This window comes from Sceloporus occidentalis, unplaced genomic scaffold, assembly GCF_023333645.1.
Source record: "Sceloporus occidentalis isolate IW3139 unplaced genomic scaffold, rSceOcc1.0.p SCAF_155, whole genome shotgun sequence".
NCBI lineage: Eukaryota > Metazoa > Chordata > Lepidosauria > Squamata > Phrynosomatidae > Sceloporus > Sceloporus occidentalis.
Genome location: NW_028317135.1, coordinates 1,309,782 through 1,324,319, shown reverse-complemented (window position 1 = coordinate 1,324,319; position 14,538 = coordinate 1,309,782).

Below are 14,538 nucleotides of genomic sequence, written 5' to 3'. Positions count from 1 at the left end.
GTTAATTTTAACTCTTACCATCCAAAGACACACAGATGTATACTCTTACTAAACCAGATGCCCCAGTAATGTAAATGAAGGGCACTAACGAACCCAGTTACTCACCACTCAAAACTTCCGTGATCTTCAGGCTCCATAACCTCGGGTGTCCATCAGTAGCCCTCCCTCAGTCCCAGCACGGTGAGCCTGAGCGCCAGGATATGACGTAATGAAAAGTGAGTGTAAAATAAGTATGTTAGTGTGTGTAAGTGTGTTAGTACGTTACTGTATGTGAGTGTGAGTATGTTAGTATCAGAGATGGACTGGCCCGGGGGCAGGAGGGCTATTGCGGCTACAAAGAAGGGTTCAGGGTAAGGGAAAGATGTCAGACGGGACCTGCGATAGGCGTGATGTATGACTGACACGTGTGATGAGAGTGAGTTTTGATGTGTGATTGAGAAGTGTTATGGGACTGAGTTGTCACGTGTGATAGGTGTCATGGGAATGATGTGTGATATATGATAGACGGGAGAGAGTAACATGTGATGATGATAGGAATGAGGTGTTGTGGGAGATCTGCGTGATAGGTGTGATGACTGAGCGAGGCTGTTTTAAGGAGTGTTTAGTGAGTCTGTTATGGTGAGTGAGTGTGTGTGTTCCAATATATATATATTAGTTACCAGGTTGGGGGGTTAAGGGGCTGGGTGGCACATGGGCCAAACGCATCGCCCCCTCCGGCCAGAAGATGCCAGGACTTTACTGACAAACTAAAAGCTCAAGCTGTAGACGGCGTAATAAACAAATTCAGATGAAGGTTGAGGCTGAGAACCGTTCCCCTTTATACGGACACATTGAATGCTCTCTCTCTCGGCTGAGAACTGTTCAGCGCATGTTCTCCCTCGCTATGCACTTTACGAGATTCCAGGGCAGGTTCCCTGTTTGCACACACAGCTCACAAATCACAGGCTTTATTTTTTTATGAGATGGAGCAATCATTTATGACATCTTATCTGCGGAGCGGCAGGCACTTGTGCTACTGAAATCACAGGGAATCAGAGGTAACGGCTCGCTCGCCTCCCGCCAGCAGTCACACAAACCGGCAGCAGCAGAAGGATCGGGAGCGCTGCTCGGGAGCGCGGAAGGAGGGCGGCGATCAGAGAACACACGTGGAACACGAGGCAGGAGAAGGCAAGCAACATGTCCCTTTAACACACCTTTCGACATCTCAAATGGCCAATCGGGGCACTTTTATTTCAGAGGGCGTGGTTAGAGGCGTGGCCAGGGCATTTTGAAAAATAATAATGGGGTTTATTTACCCCGTTTGATTTATAAAGCCGTTTCCTGCTGTTTCTATACACATTATGGGGGCTTTTAGGGCCGCAGAACCCTGCGATCCCCTCATACCCAGCAAACATCCTGACCTCCTAGAAAAGAGGGGCAACAGGGGAGGAAAGAGGGACATCAGGGGAGGAAAGAGGGACTGGCCAGACTAAACAATAACACTGGGCAGGTATACTCTCCCATTCACAAGAACTCAATGCACTCCTATCACCAGATGACATCGGGCGCGATCTGCCCATATGGGTGCGTTGGTTTTTTTCCAGGTAAATGCCCCCCCCGCGTACGCGGAATTTAATTACTTGTTTATGGCGAGGTAATTAAAAAGAGTTCATCCTTCTTTCCACAGCCAGTTCTTTGTCCACCACGATCCACATGGATCAATATTGACATGAGATTAAGTGGGGGCCTCCGCAGCCTGGCCATGCCAACCCCTCCTTCCTTTATGACCCGCTAGGAAAGACCGGCACGGATGTTTGCCAAAGCGTTTTGTGACATTCGCTGCTCGCTGGTATCTTAATTAAAATCTTTGCCCAGACAGCCCTGTGATCTCTCTCTCCAGAGGCAGATTCTCGCGCCCAAGAGCCTGCGCTTACCGGCGTATAATGGGTACGTGTTAACCCATGCATACCCAGCGTAAGGGTGCAGGTGGCGGAGGAGGGGGGGTCCACAACCGGGTACCCAGAGCTTCATGGAGTTTTAATCTGGGAGTACAGAATTAGGAACGGGGCTCCTGATCGTACGTCACAATGTAGCATGATTAAAGAACGACGGGCGGCTTTATATTTTAATGGGGTTTTTACTGAGTGCAACAGATGAGTCCTGCAGCTCCCCATCAGCCCTGGAGGGGGCAGTAGCTGCTGGGCTCTTCGCCACCATCCTCTGAAACACTTGCGCCTGGCCTCATGTAGCCACTAGATGGAGCCCTCGGAACACTCCCGGAAACAGACCTGATTTATTTGCCCAAGTACCCCGGCCGGGGTTATTTACAGTTACATGAACATGTTACATATGACATTAGAGCATAAATCTGCCCAAACACGTCAAAATGAACCGATTCCAAGACTTGCTTCTATGAAAGTGATCAGCCTTCCACCCCTGGTGACTTTGTGCCCCTTTGCTGGGTATTTGTGTAAACGAGTGGGGCATCTAGAAGAATAATGGTTTGGTTTTTTTACCCCGTTTAATTTATAAAGCTGTTTCCTGCTGTTTCTATACACATTATGGGGGCTTTTAGGGCCGTAAAACCCTGCGATACCCTCATACCCAGCAAACATTCTGACCTCCTAGAAAAGAGGGGCATCGGGGAGGAGAAAGGGGCATAGATTTAGTAAAGGGACTGGTCACACTACACAGGGACACTTGGGGGGTGACTAAGTTACGGGAAAGGTGCGGGGGTTCTGGCTGTCAGTCACTATATGTTAAGGGGTCTCTGCTTTTCTTTGCATTATAATAGCCCCGTCACAGTGGGGTATTTAAACTACTACAATGGCACGGCATGGGGTTGATTCATGTATCAGGGGGCATTTAAGAGTCTACATTAAGGTGACAGAGGGTACTGCTCAGCGGCCACTCCAAGGAAACACTACCGTAAAAGAAAAAGGCATGCGGATCCAACACGCGTGTAACACGCAGCCGGCTCCGGACGTGTTCCTGACATGCGATAAGAGACGGTGTGTCAGTGTGGGTGGGGTTCCCCGACGCGATCGCAGGAACCCGGAATACGCGCTGAACACCAGCCGACGCGTTTCGTAAAAGCGACGCTGGGATTAGCGCGCATTGGGCTGGCCCCCGGGGCCGTCCTCGGGAGGTCCAGGTAAACGAGTTGGGCGTCAGGTACGGCAGCAATCAGCTTCCCTGCTACAGTAAAAAAATAATTGGAGGAATTTACGGTTTACGCAAAAATCCCAATGACTTAAAGCGTCTATTAAACGGGGGTGTAGAGACTGCCTTAACCCTGTGAGTGCCAGAGAGAAGTGAAACGCACAGGGACATCCTCATAGGCCCCCCATATTGGCTCATCGGTGGCGGACGGTGCGATGTTCAGTTTACGTTTTTTGGTGATTAAAGAGACAGAGCAGTTTAGTTTGTAAGATTGCACACGGCGTGTCTGTGTTAACCCTTTCAATGCAAAACACTGCTCAGCGCATGAAGGGTTAAGACCTGGCGGGGAGGGGTCACATTTGCATAGGGTGAATAAAGTTAAGGAGCCATTGTAATGTGAACCCAGCCTGAGCCGGACAGGACAATGCAGCAACCGCAGGTGTCCACATAGCCTGCCTCCTCCTACTCCGGGGAGGAAATGGTTAACGCAGTGCTGGTCTATACTGGGAGCATGTCCCTGTGCCTGCGGGTTTGGGGAATACATGTACCTCTAGGACTGTGGATTAGGGGAGTCCCTGTAACCCTAGTGACCCGTGGATTAAGGGAGTATCTGTACCCCTAGGACTCTGTGACTGTGGACTAGGGGGGGTCCCTGCGGATTAGGGCAGTTCGGGCACTCCTGGGGTTCTGAGCCGGTAGATTTGGGGTGTCACTATGCCCCCAGACTTCTGACCCTGTGGATTGTGGGTGTCTCTCTGCCCTCAGGACTCTCAGCCTGTGGATTACGGGGGTCCCTGTGGCCCAGAGACCTGACCCTGTGGATTTGCAGTGCCTCTCTGCCCCTGACGCTGAATGGTAGGAGAACAGAGCGCCATGAAGAGGTGGCAGTCCTTGTTTGTGAAACAGACGTACAAACCATCGGCGGTAAGTACGTGAGGGAGGCCACAGCGAACGCTCTCTGATGTCATGGAATTCATGGAGCGCTTCAGTGATGGGGGCAATAGATATTATGGCAGGAATGGTCACCGTGTAAAGTGGCAGCATGCAGTGTATGGCAGTGTGATCACTCACTGTAAGGTGGCAGCACGCAGTGTAAATACTATCGGGTGGCAGCACGCAGTGTAAATACTATCGGGTGGCAGCACGCAGTGTAAGTACTATCGGGTGGCAGCACGCAGTGTAAGTACTATCGGGTGGCAGCATGCAGTGAGGGGGGAGCGTGATCACTGTAAGGTGGCAGCACGCAGTGGGGGGGGGGAACGTGATCACTGTAAGGTGGCAGCATGCAGTGAGGGGGGAGCGTGATCACTGTAAGGTGGCAGCACGCAGTGGGGGGGGGGGGAACGTGATCACTGTAAGGTGGCAGCACGCAGTGGGGGGGGGGAACGTGATCACTGTAAGGTGGCAGCATGCAGTGAGGGGGGAGCGTGATCACTGTAAGGTGGCAGCACGCAGTGGGGGGGGGGGGAACGTGATCACTGTAAGGTGGCAGCACGCAGTGGGGAGGGAGCGTGATCACTGTAAGGTGGCAGCACGCAGTGTAAGTACTATCGGGTGGCAGAACGCAGTGTAAGCACTATCGGGTGGCAGCATGCAGTGAGGGGGGAGCGTGATCACTGTAAGGTGGCAGCATGCAGTGAGGGGGGGAGCGTGATCACTGTAAGGTGGCAGCATGCAGTGAGGGGGGGAGCGTGATCACTGTAAGGTGGCAGCATGCAGTGAGGGGGGGGAGCGTGATTACGGTAAGGTGGCAGCATGCAGTGTAAGCACTATCGGGTGGCAGCATGCAGTGAGGGGGGAGCGTGATCACTGTAAGGTGGCAGCATGCAGTGAGGGGGGGGGAGCGTGATCACTGTAAGGTGGCAGCACGCAGTGTAAGTACTATCGGGTGGCAGCACGCAGTGTAAGTACTATCGGGTGGCAGCACGCAGTGTAAGTACTATCGGGTGGCAGCACGCAGTGTAAGTACTATCGGGTGGCAGCACGCAGTGTAAGTACTATCGGGTGGCAGCACGCAGTGTAAGTACTATCGGGTGGCAGCACGCAGTGAGGGGGGAGCGTGAGCACTGTAAGGAACATGGATTAATCCGCCCCAGTCGGACCTGCCACACAGGGGCACTTTTAGTTTAGGGTTGCGGCTAGAGGTGTGGCTGGGGGCAGGGTTTTACTCAAACTCTTTATAAACCTTCTTGCCCTATTTCTGGCTATTTGTGTAACCAAGTGGGGCATTTAGATGGGGCCACATAACGACATCAGCAACATACTTATTTTTGGCTATAGGTTTTACGTTTTCTCGTAATTTGGGTTACTTTCTGGAGCTCAGCACTGTTCTTAATATATACCCTGTATTAACTCTAAAAGCTCCTGAAGGGTCCTCTGTCACTAAATGGTTACACCTGTAGAGGTGGCAAGGAGCCGGCGGGGGCCGGTGTCTCATGGGCGCTCTGGGTTTGTGTGAGCCCTCTGAATAACGACGTTAGACTGGGCCGCCAGACACAAAAGGACTCTTTGGGCTTTCTTACACCCATTGTCTGTAAGCTTCCAGGTTGCGATGTTTACAACGGAAAGGGCTCCTTATTCACAGAGCACCTGTGTACACACAGCCCAGACTCCGTCACTCGCACTCAACAACTCATACCGAGGCCAGCAGCTCTGGAATAAAGGAGCGAGTGTGTGTAACTGTGTGTGTGTTAGTGTGTGAATGTGTGTTACTGGAAAGCCCCAGGAAGGTGTTGTGGTGGCATTTTTATGAACATGTTGTGGGTTTCTGGGGGTGGAGAGCAGGGGGAGAGGCTGACTTGGAGCCAACAGCCCAAAGCTAGAGGGGGCTTGGTACATATGGGGGCCTGGGGGGAATGCAAGCTTTTCTGGGTCACCAGGGAACCAGCCAGGTAAAGCCTCTACCCCGACGCCCCCTTGCTATAATTGTTTTGGGGAACTGGGGGGGGCTTTTCTGAGCACTAGCGCCCCCTGGTGGAGTATCCTTGTAATTTTCTATTGCCCATTAAAATTTACCGGCAGATCAGCCCCCATTCAAGTCCCCAGCAGAGGACAGGGACTCATTACCACTCTACTTGTGCCCTGCCCTAGCCTTGGGCACCCTGTGCTCAGGATGCGCCATACACTGCCATAAGCCTGGCAATAAGGTGCTATTAATTTGTGTTGAAGGAGAGCTGGCCAGGAGAAAGGGAGACATATTGGTATTACATGGCATACGCAATCGTAGTCCTCGAGACACCCTTCTACCCAAAAGATGTCTTACCCCAGAACCCCACCTTTTAAGGATATCCAGCTCCCAGTAGTTGCCATCTCTCCACTCTAAATCCCCATAATAGGTCCGGTCTTTAGACAGTCTGCCGGGAGCACGCGCCCGCGGGGGGGTATATTACTAAATCCTGGCAGATGGTATCACACGCCAAGCTGGCACCTCTTACTAAATACTGTTAAGGCTCCTTTCATCGCTCCTTGTTAGATAAAAGATGGCTACACGGCATCTGATGTGCATCAGGAGTCATCTAGAAGGAATAAATATCACTAGAACCAGTAATTATTGGACTTCTGATGGACTAAAAACAAATATGTCTATATTACATAAAATGGAGTAGGTTTGGTAAAGCCGACACCTCTATTGGCTGATTGAATTACATTAGATTGCAAGCTTTTGAGGCTACTTAGGGTCTTAATAGAGTTCATACCTCTATGGTATATAAAAGCCATATTCCGCACTAAGCTGCGCCATGCTTTTTCGTTCCTGTTCATATCCCTTTAAGACAAAGATGAAACATTTCCAGAACAATGACACAGAACACGGAGTATTATTCCTTTGCCAAGCCGCGGAGTGAAATAAGGTAACGGGGCCCTGCGGAGAGCGCGGGCAATAATGACGGTGTTTAGCTTCTAGCCGCTCGGAATATCGGTAACGTAATTACAGGGTTCCGGGGCGAGAGACAGAGAGGAGGCGCCGTGATGGCACCTGCTGCGATGACATTGAAGTGTTTAGTGAATAATCATGACTTGCTTGTACTGTAAATACCCTGGGAACGGGCAGGGCAGGATTCCTCACTCGCCAAGAGTCATTAAAGGGGCAGGAACACCAAAAAAATAAATGGTCAAAGGGGGTGACGCAGGTTGGAGGTCTTTGGGGGGTCTCTGGAACTCGAAGCGTTGGCACACTCTCCCTCCTAGAGCATTAATACTATAATAGTATAATATAAATAAATAGTATAATAATATAATAGTATAATAAATATAATAATATAAATATAATAGTATAATATAATAGTATAATAAATATAATAATATAATATAATAGTATAATATAAATAAATATAATAATATAATATAATAGTATTTGGCGATCGGTTGCGTTATGGGAGCTGTTCCATTAAGCAGACATTACCCGACTCATCCCGTGGTTGACAGGCAGGTGAGGACAGGGCCTCGGCTACATAAGCAGACATTTAATGATTTTACAGGGGGGGTAATAAATCCTGAAGCCAATAATTGGTCGGAGATAAACACCCGCCCCCCCCAGGGCATTCTTGACTTTTTGTTTGCAGTATTAACCTTGGCGCTGTAGCACCTGTTTAGGTGAGAAGGTCCTTTTAAAAGGCACAGTCGTGGAGTCTTTTCTGCAAGGGCAGGAAGGGAGTTTTTCCTAAAATTCGAGCTAAACGACTGATGTGTTCCTCTCTGCTATATCACAGCTGAAATCCCTGCTTGAATACAGGTGACTTCATCTAGAATCCCTTTCCCTCCCGACCGGTGATGGTTTCCATAAAGACCTTTATTAGAACCATTTGGTTACGGGGGGATGATGACTAGGGAAGGAAGACCGTTAAGGCAGGGTAGGGTATATAGAGGTTTAGCAGGATTGTCATTGCGGGTGTCAGAAAACAGGGCACTGGTCTAGGATGGCTATATGGAGCATGTTTGTGGCCAACAAGCAATGACAGAAGCCAATGGAAAGTTGAAAAAGTATGAAGGACAGGGAATTTGAAGAGCCAAGAGTAGAGAAAACTTGCATGTCACTGGATGGACAAAGATCACGGCCATACCCAGTCCAGAAGTGTCCTCTCCCGGCAAATCGAGAGATTCCGCTCATTGCCGACATCAACAGATCAAGGGCCGAGTCTTTAAAGTACAAACGTCATGTTAATCTAGTGTTTGGGGCAATTGTTTCCAGTCCACCAAGCAAGAAGCCGGATAAAAGAAGCGATTGTCAGACACAGGCTGAAAACTCATAAACGTTCAACTTTGGAGTCTTCCTCCAGAGGACCTCATCAGCAGCAGCCGGCCGCCGATGTCCTCCACCAGTTCTGGACCTAACCGCGTTTATTCTTCGTAGGAGAACCCAGTGGAAACCACGGGCTGGAGGACTTAAGGCGAGAAGTCCTTATCTCTGGCACCATCATGTCATAAGGAGCCACCATCGCCTCCTGTCCAGAAAACATTCACGTTGAGTAGACCTGATGATCGGAGCCGGAGACTACATCCACAACGAGGAATACGAGTTTATTTGAGAAACCCTCACCCTTCTGTTTCCTTTATGTTAAGATGTTACGGAGGGTAAAACAGTCTCTCCTGTCACACAAGTGGCTGGGAAAGGTCCAACCGAGCCCGTTGTCTGGTGGAACGGAAGGGGGCAGCCGGCAGGATATTGTGACCAGCGTGAGCGGATGTTTTTGCGTATGCAAAGCAGGGCAGGATAAGCGCCCGTCTTGTGTGTGGACTTGCTTCCAAATCACTTTTTTTGGTGTAGATGCTAATTGGGCCGGATCACCGACGCATGCAAAGCTCCAGAACCACAATAAGAATTTAAAGAAGCAACCTTGTATTATTTGTTGTGCATTCCGTGGCCGTCTTCGTAGTCTACCATGGAGCCGAAGACGTACTTACCTCCAACAATCCCATAGGCCTGACCCAAGGAAGCGGGTCAACCATTCCCTCCATGGCCACCATCTTAAGGACTATGGTTGCACTGTGGCTGTGTCCTCCTTAACGGGTCACCTGGGTAGAGATCTCCATTGTATCCGGCTAGCTGAGCTTTCCCTACCGAACTGGGGCTACGTCGGAGCGGTTCTGAGACCATCGTTTGCTGGGCGAGGGGGGTTGTTTGGGGAGTACGCTTTACGGTAATGTCGGAAAGCCCCCACAGGTCAGCCTCGAGCTCCCTAACTCTACGGCCGTTCTTACGCCGTATAAACGTGTAAAAAGTTTGGTAACTTTCTGCGTGGAATCCACCGAGAAGCTAAGAAATAGAATCAGCCTCTACAGGAGGGGCAGAGAGTTACATAGTTTCACCCAACGTTAACAACTTGTTACTTAATTATACAGATCGATTCTATGTTTTATGTGGCATTAAACCCGTCGCCTGCGCTACCAACAGCCCCCGGACATGTTCTAGAGCTAGCCCACGGGGCGATACTCAGTCCTGCTATGCATTGTATGCGTGTTGGGCATGGACACGCACGCTGCACATTCACCGAGAGCCCCATGCTCGGGATCTGCCTCGCTCTGCGTGTCCCAACCTGACTCGAGTTTCGCTCCGACACCCAGGGAAGGGAGGGATCTTATTTATCACGGAAATAAAGAGGATCACCTGGGCGACAGCCCCGAGTGCTGTCTCAACTAGAGACTGCCTTGGTTTGGGGGGCTATAGAGACCCCCAGTAAAGGACGTCGCGTCCTAGAGCGAAATAATGTACAGCGTACTCAGCCGTCTCTCTGAATTACCGAGATTCCAAATTACCCCGACACCTATTCTGTTCCCAGCGCCGTATATCAAAGGCTCCCTCCCCGGAATTGCCCTGCCCCGGGGCTCTCGGTTTCATGTCTGCGGTGGGACCCGGGGGCAGATCTAGATGCCTGGGACAATGAAAACACCTTCTTAACTCTTCGCTCTGCCCTCTAATACTCAGGGTGCGGTGAGAACGTCACATACCGGGGGCAGAGAAGACCCTCGGAAGGGGTCTATCCGGCAGCGCTCTCCCCCCACTACAGGCGGTAACCCCAGTACTGTCTCCCCAAAGGGTTAACTCTAAACTACCAAGAGCTCAGATACCCCGAACAGCAGCATTACCTACAGCCTCCTGCCCAAAGGGTTAAACACGGTGTTAATTAGATCTAATGTGCTATTAACTCTTTAACGGCCGAGAAGATTACCCCCAACAAGCCTTAAAGCAATGTGTTTCTACCCTTTGGGGGGGGGGTATTTGAAGGAAGGACCTTTGAGGTCCTGACCACTAAAAGGTGTCACAAACTTCTTCCCCTCTTGGGTGAAAGGATTAACCCTACAGCTCCTGGTACTGTGACCAACACACACACACACATACTGCAGGGAGAGCCAGCGCACAAAGTGTTAAACATGTTGTCCCATTGCAACACACAGACATGTGAGTGCATGTGGGAGTGCATCTACTGGCTCCACTCTCCCCGCTCCACTCTCCCTCTCACTCGTTGTGTGTCGTGTTTGCTGCGGCTGTCTCTGTCACACTACCCGTGCCAATCTCCCCGCGGCACCCCGTCCCATCCCTGGCGTTCTAACAAGATGAGCAGCTAGCCGGCCACGGTCAGAAGACCCTCAGGAAGAAGGCAGGAGCAGAGAAGGATGAAGAAAATATTTTCCTGTTCGACTTCGCAAGTCCCCGTGGGTATTTATAACGCGGCTGCCGGCATTAGTAAGTTAGAGGGATGGATAAGGTTCAGGCTGTTCCGTAGGATGAGTGGATCCATGGAGCAGCTATCCAGCAGAGGCGTTAGATTAATGCTTGCAAAGCCTTTCTAAACAGCCCCTTTAGGAACACAGCTTCTTAACATGCCCCCCACAGACATAATGCACCCTGATCCCTCCAGAAACTGCCCCACCGGGGGGTTACGGTTACCCCAAGATGTGTTTTGTAGTGGAAAAGCCGGCAGCTGGCGCCCCACGTAGCAGTCAGTGGGGGTAGAAGAGGACGCGGTAATGGCTCTTGGTTACAGTGACGGGGACGTGGTGTTGTATACAGTGACGGGGACGCGGTGTTGTACACAGTGACGGGGTGTTATATACAGTAACGGGGACGCGGTGTTGTATACAGTGACGGGGACGCGGTGTTGTATACAGTGACGGGGACGCGGTGTTGTATACAGTGACGGGGACGCGGTGTTGTACACAGCGACGGGGTGTTGTATACAGTGACGGGGACGCGGTGTTGTACACAGTGACGGGGTGTTATATACAGTGACGGGGACGTGTTGTTGTAAACAGTGACGGGGGCCGGTCGCTGGGACAGGACATTAGGTTAAAATGCCTCTGATTCTGCGGATGTGTGATACGGACACCGGTTTGTCGAGTTGTTGCACTCTATAAATTTGTGTCGGTGTTCTTGGTCCTGGGACGCGGCCAGTCACCCCCGTCACAAACCGCTCATCTCAACCAATCAGATCGCGACACCAAAGTCATTTTGTTGGAAATTGATCTTGGATACATTGTTTAAATCCCGGTCGTCTTCCCCCCCCCCCCCCGTCGGCCGACGCATTCACCACCGGATTGGGTTTCAAGGTAACTCAACACCTCAAATCCCTGACTGTGAGGGCACATAAAAGCAATGCCCCCCCCACTTATACTTTTTCCACCCCTGTAACCATCTATTATACTTGGGGCAGGATCTCTGCCTTCCGCACAAGGAGCAAAAAGCACATTATACTGAGTGAGACCTGCGCACACCTCAGTACATACCAACTATCTCGTCTCTCAGCCTTGCATAATGATGTATTTGCATGTAGCGAGTGTTGAATGTTCTAATCAAGTATTTGGAACCCTTTCAGTTTCGTAGCCCAGCGGCTTCCGCCATGACAGCGCCGTGTATTACCTTCCAAGGAATAAACTTCCCGGACTTCTTAAAGTTCTACTTTAGCGTTTCCATCAGCAGCCCCGATTACTGCATCAAACGATGTAGCTGCTTCACTCCATCTCACCGGCGTTCGGTTGTAATACTATCCGTGGCCCCGGCGGACAGAGGTCGGGTGTGACAGCGTGAAACGCGTCTTACCGTCACTCTCACGGAATGAACATTGGACTGGTTTGCCAAGGGTGTCCCCAGCCCTGTGCTCCAGGGCTGGAAACATAAAAGGCGGCGCGGACGCCATGGCAACCGACAGAATGGTACAATCGCAGCGGCATTCCATTGAAATAATTGGAATTATTAGAAGAAGTAAAATGTTCTGCGGCTTCCTTCCTTCTGATCTCTGCTGTAATGTTCCTGCGCTGCCCAGGACCTCGTTTCCACATCTGGGTCAGACGCCCGCGCATGCACGTCTTCCACGCTCGGCCGGCGATGAGAAAACATTCCGTCGCTTCGCACGCCGTATTAAAATTAGGAAATTATGTCTTTGCCCAAATGTCTATTTTTTTGGGCAGGCTTTTTTCAAAATAAACAAACAAGAGATTGGCTTTAAATGAAAGGGTCTTCACTTTCCCTCGTTGTGTTTACGCGGCCGGGCGGACCTTGGATCCCAGTCCCCGTGTTTATCTTTAAGTGCCAATGACCTCGAAACGCACAAAACGGCAGTTTTCCCAGAAATATCGTTACCGCGGCGATATCAATGGCATTTCCTTTAGCGTCCCTGTGAAATTAGTCTGGCGGGTTTAAAAACGCGTCCCGGGTCACTAAGCGGATTCGTGAAATTATAATGTTTTAGGTTTTTATTCTCATAGTGGTTTTTATTAAAGACGTTGGGTGAATGGCTGTCAGCTGAAGGCAATTACAAAACACGATTTGATCCTCGATAAATAAGGATTGCAAGCTCTTTGGGCAATCGACATTGTGACACAAGGGCAGTGCCTCGTTACCGCTTTATACCCCGCGATCTATTCATTGATACGAGTGCCGTGAGATTGCCGGCCATTTATTGCCCCGTCCGGCCGGGAGTCAGCTATGTAACAGATGTCAGTGATTGCTGGCGATGCCTACGGGGCCTTATCTTCTAAACGGATTGTGGCGGTCACAGCGGCTGGGGGCCGGACGGACACAATGGTCGCACCTTCTGCTTTTGTGTACTCTGTGTGTTAGTGGGAGGTAAGATTCGGAAAGTTTCTTGTTTCAGAGATATGGAAACGACATTATTTATACCAAAAAAACCCAAAATAAACTAAATAACCCCAGAAATCTTTGACAGGCATGTTCTTATCTGGCGACGCTGAATGGAATTGTGGTTTACAGGCAATAATGGCGTTATTAGACATCTTAAACAAAATACTTATGCATCAAGGGCACAAAATGCTGTCATAATTTGGGACTTACCGGGCAGCTTCTGGATTGTCCCATTGTGGCGCCGGTCCATTTTTATCCATTAATGTCTTGGTTGACGAGAGACTTACCTGGGGTCTTTTCTTCTGCAGGTGGACAAGTGGATGAGACATGACCAGAAGCTCTTTGAAGCGGTGGAGAAAGGAGATGCCAAGAAGGTCTCTTCTCTTCTATCAAAGAAGCTCATCAGAGCCACCAAGGCCAGCCCCAAAGGACTGTCTGCGTATGTGGGGCTTCTATACATTTTAATGTCTCGGAAGGGTATTTTTCCTCATATTGTGTGTATCTGAAAAAAACAGGGTGCAGATATTTACTAAAATTACATCCAATATCGCACCAATAGCATAAAATAGGTCCACGATCCGCCTCCTCCCAAGAGGGGATTTCACTAAACACAATGTTAGGATTATTTGTATTATTTTTTAAATATAATGGACAAAATTATATTATAATTAACTGTAACTGAAGAACATGCACATTCTCGTAATTTTTTTTTATAGGTTCCATCTCGCCGCAGCCAAAGGTCTCACGGATTGTCTAAATGTCATCCTATCTCACAAGGTGGAGATCAACGCCAAGACTGATGACGGTAATATTAATGTTTATTAACCGCTGGCCGCTATCAAGTTTCTTCCATGTTGGTCCAGTTGGGTTTCCCCAACGCAGCCCTACTAACTTCTAACGCGGAATTGGTCTCATCCAAAAATATGTAATATGGGAATCATGACGCATGGCCGTTGCCACATTGGGTGAGAGGGCATATGGCTGGTGTTCCCTCAAGACCATGATCACGAGCGCCAAGACAGGTCACCCATCACCATGACAGAAAGATGGGTTTTGTTATTCTTCAGATGGTTTCCTTTCCATGTTCTGCATGTCCACAGGCCACCAATGCTGACTCAATGAAAGGATGGTGTGGAGATTATTGGGGGGCCATGTTGACGTCACTGCTCCATACTGATGGCAGAGAACTTGAGGGACATAGTTCATAGTCACTATACACACGTGTATAATAATGACATACTTATCCGCAGGCTACACCGCGTTACACCTGGCTGCCAACAACTGCCACCCAGACTGCATCAAGATTCTCCTCCAGGTGAGTCTCA